Source organism: Talpa occidentalis, unplaced genomic scaffold, assembly GCF_014898055.3.
Source record: "Talpa occidentalis isolate TD23 unplaced genomic scaffold, MPIMG_talOcc4v2.1 talOcc4.7, whole genome shotgun sequence".
NCBI classification, from domain to species: Eukaryota; Metazoa; Chordata; class Mammalia; order Eulipotyphla; family Talpidae; genus Talpa; species Talpa occidentalis.
The window spans coordinates 71,178,969-71,185,658 of NW_023605083.1; the positions used below are offsets into that span (position 1 = coordinate 71,178,969).

Genomic DNA, 6,690 nt, shown 5'->3' on the forward strand with positions numbered 1-6,690 from the left:
TGTGCAGGTTAAAGCAATTCCCCACCCTTACTGCTGTTTCCCACATTCAGTAGTTGTGTTCCCACCCCCTGATGGCTGGCTGTGGTGCGTGCCCTGCGTGGGGCAATGAAACGTAAGTGGGAGTAACATGCTGCTGCTGCATGGAAGCTGTCTGAGTCAGCTAGCCTTTGTTATTTTCCCCTTCCCTTTTGCTGTGGTGAGCAGTGGTGTTCCAGACGGAAGCCGCTGTGTCCCTCCTAGTCGCAGCGGACTGAAGATGATGCAGAGCACTCCCCCCCGCCACAGCCAACCTCTAATGCACATGCAGCAGGAGGTCTCAAACTCTCTGTTTTTTAAGTTACTGAAATGCTGAGGTTCATTCCACAGTTTCACCCACCCTATCAGCCTGACAGAGCAGGAGAGCAGCAGGCCCAGTGGGACATCTTCCTAGAGAGCATATCTCCCTGCAGGAGGGCTCTGGCAGCAGCTTTCACCTCGGTGTTCCTCAGGCTGTAGATGATGAGTTCAGTGAGGGCATCACAACCCCATTGAACAAGGCAATAATCTTGTCCTAGTGGAGATCCTCGGTCTTGGCCTTACAGTACATGGGAGCGACAGAACCATAGAAAATCACCACCACTGTGAGGTGGGCAGAGCAGGTGGAGAAGGCTTTGCACCGGCTTGCAGCAGAGGGCACTCTAAGAATGGTGGCAAAAATTAAAATGTAGGACAGGCAGATAAGAAGTGGTGACAGTGTCAGGACAACAGTGACCACTATTATTAGCAGGGCATTGAGAGAGTTGTCCCCACAGGCCAGTTTGAGAATTGCTAATAACTCACAGAAGAAGTGGTTGATGACATTGTGGCCACAGAAGAGGAGGCTCCAGGTGAAAATGGACTGTAGCAGTGAGTTGGCAAAGCCTGTGCCCCAGCTCAGTGCTGCCATCTGCACACGTCTGCCTGTTCATGAGCTCCAAGTACCTGAGCGGCTGGCAGATAGCCATGTGACGGTCATAGGCCATCATGGCCAAGTGCAGGCACTCTGTGGTACCCATCCCCAGGGTGAAGTACATCTTCAGGGCACAGCCAGGGAAGGGGATGGTCTTCTGGGCTTTCAGGAAGTTGACCAGTATGAAGGCACAAAGACAGACACAGATGTCCATGAGGGAGAGGCCGCTGAGAAAGAAATACAGGGGGCCATGCAGGCGAGGGTCTAGCAGGCTCAGTGCTATGGGTAGGCAGTTCCCTGGCACGTCACGGAGTAGATGGCCAGGCAGAGCATGGACAGGACCAGCTCCAGGTCATGGTGGTCACGTAGCCCCAGCTGCACATACTCTGAGGCCTCGGTGTGCTTTATCCCATCCATCTTGCCTCCTCCCTTGCTCTCTGGACCAGATGGAGGTGGATGATGTGCTGCTGATTGGGAGCCAAAAAACCTGGGTGTGTGACCTGGGCCGGGTCAGCCCCACCTGCCTCAGGAGTTAGTTCCACCATCTGTGGGAGGAGCGGGGCTGTGGGTCTGCCAACTGGCCCTCTCAGCGCTGCAGTTTGGAGACAGAAGTCATGTCTGACATGCTCCCTTGGAATCTAGGGCGTGGCTGTTAAAAGGAAGCATCTTTTCTAGGTTATCGCTTCATTTGGCTGAATTATGTCCACAGTAGTTCAGATCACACATTCACTGAATATTTATTGAGTAACCACTCTGTGCTAGATATTGTTTAGGGGCTGGGGCTATGGCAGTAAGAATAAGTGGGTAGACAGAAAGGTGGCTCAGCTGTCACCTCTCCCCTGAATTAAGTGAGAGGAGCTCTCCAGGTGGGTCAAGGAAGATGCTCAGTCTGTGCTCCTTTGGGCTGTAAATTGTTGAACATTTCCATGCCTGCACATGGAAGCTTGGTTTCTGGTCATGTCTCCTACAGAATCACAGACCATCTTTTGCTATTTAGATGAACAAACATATCCAATAGAGCCACTGGCACAGGACTGAGAGCAAGCGACTCATTTCTTGCTTCCATATTGCTTGGCAGGGCAAATGATATTGGCAAGGATGTCCCAGCAGGAGGAACAGGCTGTAATCAGGCAGAGGCATTGTCAGTCACTGACTGGCTTGGTAAAGGGGCGAGGGGTGGGGGAAGCGGGGCGTGAAAGGCTGCCGAGTTCTCCCCTATGACTGTCATTGTTGTCCTGAGCTGTCCTCTCTGCCTCTTTGAGAATGGCACTGTTTGCTATTCCCAGGGTGCAACCCTGGCATCCTCATGACACCGTCTTGTTAGGACAGGAAGCTACCTCATGGTCCAGGTGGCCCTTGGTCTAAGGGGAAATCGGAGCTGAGCTGAGCTTCTGCCATTCAGAGATTCAGTTTTGAATCTCTCGCCCTCCCCTGGCCCTTCGCTCCTGGGTTGACTATGAGGCTGAATGTAGCAGTATCAGGGCCCTGTCTGTTCTTCAGGGCTTTCTATTTTTTCTCACTCTTCCTGCTTAATTGGCTCTACCATTTGTAGGGCAGATGGGCTCATGGTCTCTGAGTAAACCATGCCCTTCCCAAGTCTCCATTTGCCCAGGAATTTCCCTCCCTTCCCTGCGGGGTATTCTCTCATTCTGGCCTAATAGTCATTTCTTCAAACTCAAAATGACCTGGACACTTACCTTCTATACTCTGGACTTTAGAAAACTCAGCTCTCTTTGAGTTTGGCATATAAATCAAATATAAACTTAAGTCTGGGAAGAAATTTATTTGTTTTTAAATTTTATATATATTTTTACATCATTCTTCATTTTTTTACGATGTGTGCTTTCTCACCTTGGTTATAGTCCCTGTGAACTTCCCACCACCAATGCACCCATGCACCATCACCACAGTCCCCTGTGTTCTTCCCACCCCTGTTTCGATCCTACTCCCTTCTCCTCCCACCGCCGAATGTCTGTGGTTTATAGTTGCTTGTTGGTTTTGATTTCCACTTTATTATAATACCTCCCCCCCACTCCGATAGTCTGGGAAGAAATTTAAATGAAGCAACTCTTCTCTGTTGTGATTTCATGTGACTGCATTCCCCCTACTGTGTTTCAGATTCAAATACTAGGGCTGGGTCTTTGTTGGGTGTGTTGCTGCACAAAGACCTATATTATCCTCAGAATCTGACACTGGACACAAAAGTGGGGGATGCTTTCAAGCAGGTGAAAGGCTGCATCCCATCTAACTCTGCAATCCTCTTCCTGACCTTGTGTTGAAATGAAAGACTGAGTGGGGAGGTGGCAGGGGCATTTGGGGTCTTTGTGATCAGGTTCTGTCCCCCTTCCTGCCTCCTCTCCCTTTACACACCTGACCAGGGCTCCCCAGACCACTGCCCACTGATGGACAAGCCCTTCGAGTTCCTGGGTCTTCCCTCTTCTGGTGCTTTCCTCAGAAGCAATGGCCTTTGTCTTCCACTCATGCACAAGGCTCAGCTCTCACACACCTGCTCAGGGCAGCCTGGTCAGACACCTCCACAGGTCTGGAAATCTTGGACTCTGGAGCTCATCACTGCCTCTACTGTCACCTCCCAGGATCACTAGGGCATGCCTGTCGCCTGTGAGCTCCATCTCAGCTGTGCCCAGAGAGGGGAGGACTCCAGTCTCTGCCTTTATCACCTCCACATTGTCATGTTCGTTTATTTAAGAAACTGCATGGGGCCTGGGGCTTGACAGGGCTGGATCTTGGGCTAGAGTGGAATCTGACACACCCTGCTTTTAAGGGAACACTGAAAATAAAGCAGAAGGAGCTCAGGAGAGGTGTCAAGTAGAGGGGAGCGGGCTTCCTGGTGAAGGTGTCATTTGAGCTGGGTCTTAAGGGTCAGGCAGTCCTTTTGCACATGGAGCCACATGCCAGGATGGGGACTGCTTTGTGAAAAGAACCAAGAAGAGGATGGAGTTGGGTAGTGCAGGTAGCACGGAGCTAACACTGGGCTGGTGTGTGTGACTGGAGGGGGAGCTGGGGCAGAAGGCTGGGACTTGGTCAGGGCCAACATGGCCAGCTTGTGAGGATTTGAGTGCCCCTTTGTCCTAAGAGCAGTGGGAAGTCATTTAGAGCTTCCAATGAGGAGAGTGACACATTACACACAGAGGGGCTCCCTCCAGATGCACCTCAGAGGGTAGATTGGAAGGAAGAATAAAACTGAAGGCAAAACAGGAGGGGCAGCTCCCGTTCCCACTGGTGACTATGCAGATGCCTCTCTTTTGCTCCTTTGCTAACAAACCTGCCCATTTAAAGTGCTTAAAAAAAAAAAAAAGACTTAAGTCTTGAGGTCAGGCCAAGTCCTGGTGTGAAGATGTGGGAGTGGCTGCTGAGAGGTGGCCTAGCCAGCAGGGGCGGGCAGAGGTCTGGGCTACTCTGCGGGGAGGGGTCTGGAAGGCCTGGCACTGCCTCTTCTGGGATGAAGATCCACAGGGCATGTGCCCCCTTGTCCTCACTGACGGTGGGAGGCCTTGCTGTGTCACTTGCAGCTCTTTCTCCTCCCCCACAATTTCTTGGCAGCTTCCTTCACCTCCTTGTTCCTCAGGCTGTAGATGATGGAGTTCAGCAAGGGCATGACCAGGGTGTAGAGAACAGGGAAGACCTCATCAGAGATGTGGGGCTCCTTGCTCTCATGTACATCATGATGACAGTGTCATAGGAGAGCATCTCCACAGCCAGGTGCACCGAGCAGGTGGAGAGGATTTGTGGCACCCAGAGGCCGAGGGCACCCTCAGGTTGGTGGCCAGGATGAGCATGTAGGATGGGCAGATGAGCGTCAGGGGCACAGGGAGCAGCAGGATGGCACCCGCCAGCAGGAAGGACTTGCTGAGTGAAGTGTCACCGCAGGCCAGCTTCAGAACAGCCAGGATCTCACAGGCGAAGTGGCTGGCCACATGGTGGCCACAGAAGGGCAGCCTCATAGAGGTGATGCTCTCCCTCACTGACTTGAAGAGACAGAAGACCCAGGCGGCTCCCACCAGCAACAAAAAGAGTCGGTGACTCATGAACACGGGGTACCTGAATGGCTGGCAAATGGCCAGGTACCGATTGAAGGCCATGATGGTGAGCAGCAGACACTCTGTGGACAGGCTCAGGCACATCTGGATTGCACAACCAGCATAGGAGATAGTCTGGGTGGACAGGGGGTAGACCAGCATCAGGGGTACAAAGGTGGCATATGTCCAGGATGGAGAGGTTGCCCAGGAAGAAGTACATGGGTGTGTGCAGGCGGGGTCCAGCACACTCACCGTCACATGGCCACGTTGCCCAGCAGGGCCACCAGGTGCATGGTTGAGCACACGGCGAAGAGCAGGCGGCGCTCCAGGGCTGGGTAGCCAGAAAATCTTTTCAGAAAGAACTCAGAGACCTCTTTTGAGCAGCTCCATACTGCAGGGTTCTGGAGGCAAATGCAGCTGGGATGGGAGGAAAGTAGGTGCAAGGAAGTGGGGAGCCTCCAGAGCCTCTGTTGGGATGAAGCATTTTGCTGGGGTCTTTTTGAGCTCTGACTCTCTTTCTCCCTTTGTGACTTTGGGCAATCCCTACACCTCTAGGCTACAGTTTATCCATGTGAAGAATGAGGATTGGTTTGCATCAGCATTCTCCTAAGAAAGTGTTAATCCGATGTTAGTGGGTAATCTGAAAAATCAATTTGAGGCACTACTGTGCAAAGCAAAAGTAAACAAAACTCTTAACCATGGGACTCCTCAGACCCTTAAACCTGCCAATGTGGTGCATGACTCCCCCAACTGTGCCCCCCACACTTATTTGATCCATGGATCCTCCTTTCACACAACATCCATTAGCCTACTGCAGACATGTTCTACCAACACCGTCTGGGAAAGAGTAGGTGGGCCCAGAGGTACTCAAACCTTAATATGCACCAGATTTACCTGGGAAGTTTGCTAAAGCTCAGGTTGCTGAGCTTCCTGGCTCAGTAGGACTGAGTGATGCTGCTGCTGCTGGCCCAGGCACCACATTTTGAGAGCCGCTGGGTCAGCAGGTCTCTGAAGTCCTGCTGGCTGGAAGGAACCTCAGCATGGCTTTACACTGTCCCCACTGGCTGGGAATGCCCCACTCCTTTCTCTGCAGCCTGCAGAAATCTGACCTGTCTCTTTAGATCAGCTTTGGTGGGGCTGCTGGCCACTGAACATGTTACTGGTCTGTTCACCTGTCCCCCTTTAGGGACAGCCTCATCAGCTACTGTGTGTGGCCTGACCTTTAGAATTTGTCTTCTTCGTGGGCTTTTAAGTTAAAATTTAATAGGTCTCTTTCTCTAACTCCGAAGCTCCTGTTTTCTCTGGCCCTGAGCAGGAACTTTGAGTTCATGAACTCCTGGGGCATCAGCAGGGAAGTTCCCCTCAGAGGTCAACTCGTTGGACCTTCCAGTGCTCAGATGGGGAAACTGAGGTCAGCCTGGCAGGGTCCATCTAGAATCTAGTCCTCTCAGTTGTGTGTTACGTACACCGTGCTCACAGTCAATGCATGCTTCTCTTAAGCCCCAAATGTTGGTTGTTCTCTATGACACTGGATGGATGTCTTTCTCCCACACCCCCCTACAGTCTTCTCACCAGCTAAGGAACATGACAGCCTCTCCGTGTTCTGTAGTGCTTGGCATCGCATCAATAAGCCAGTGAATGTGTGTCCTGAGCACAGATTCCTGTCAGTGCCTCTCTTGCATGAGACTATTTCTGTCGAGTTCTGCCACATTTATTCATTCCAGA

The 6,690-nt window shown here is 51.8% G+C and overlaps 2 pseudogenes; both read right to left on the bottom strand.

The window, feature by feature from the left end:
* Nucleotides 1-380: 380 nt before the first annotated feature.
* Nucleotides 381-1,345, bottom strand: LOC119231437 (olfactory receptor 2K2-like; annotated as a pseudogene).
* Nucleotides 1,346-4,448: 3,103 nt separating this feature from the next.
* Nucleotides 4,449-6,396, bottom strand: LOC119232964 (olfactory receptor 13J1-like; annotated as a pseudogene).
* Between the last annotated feature and the right edge of the window lie 294 nt (nucleotides 6,397-6,690).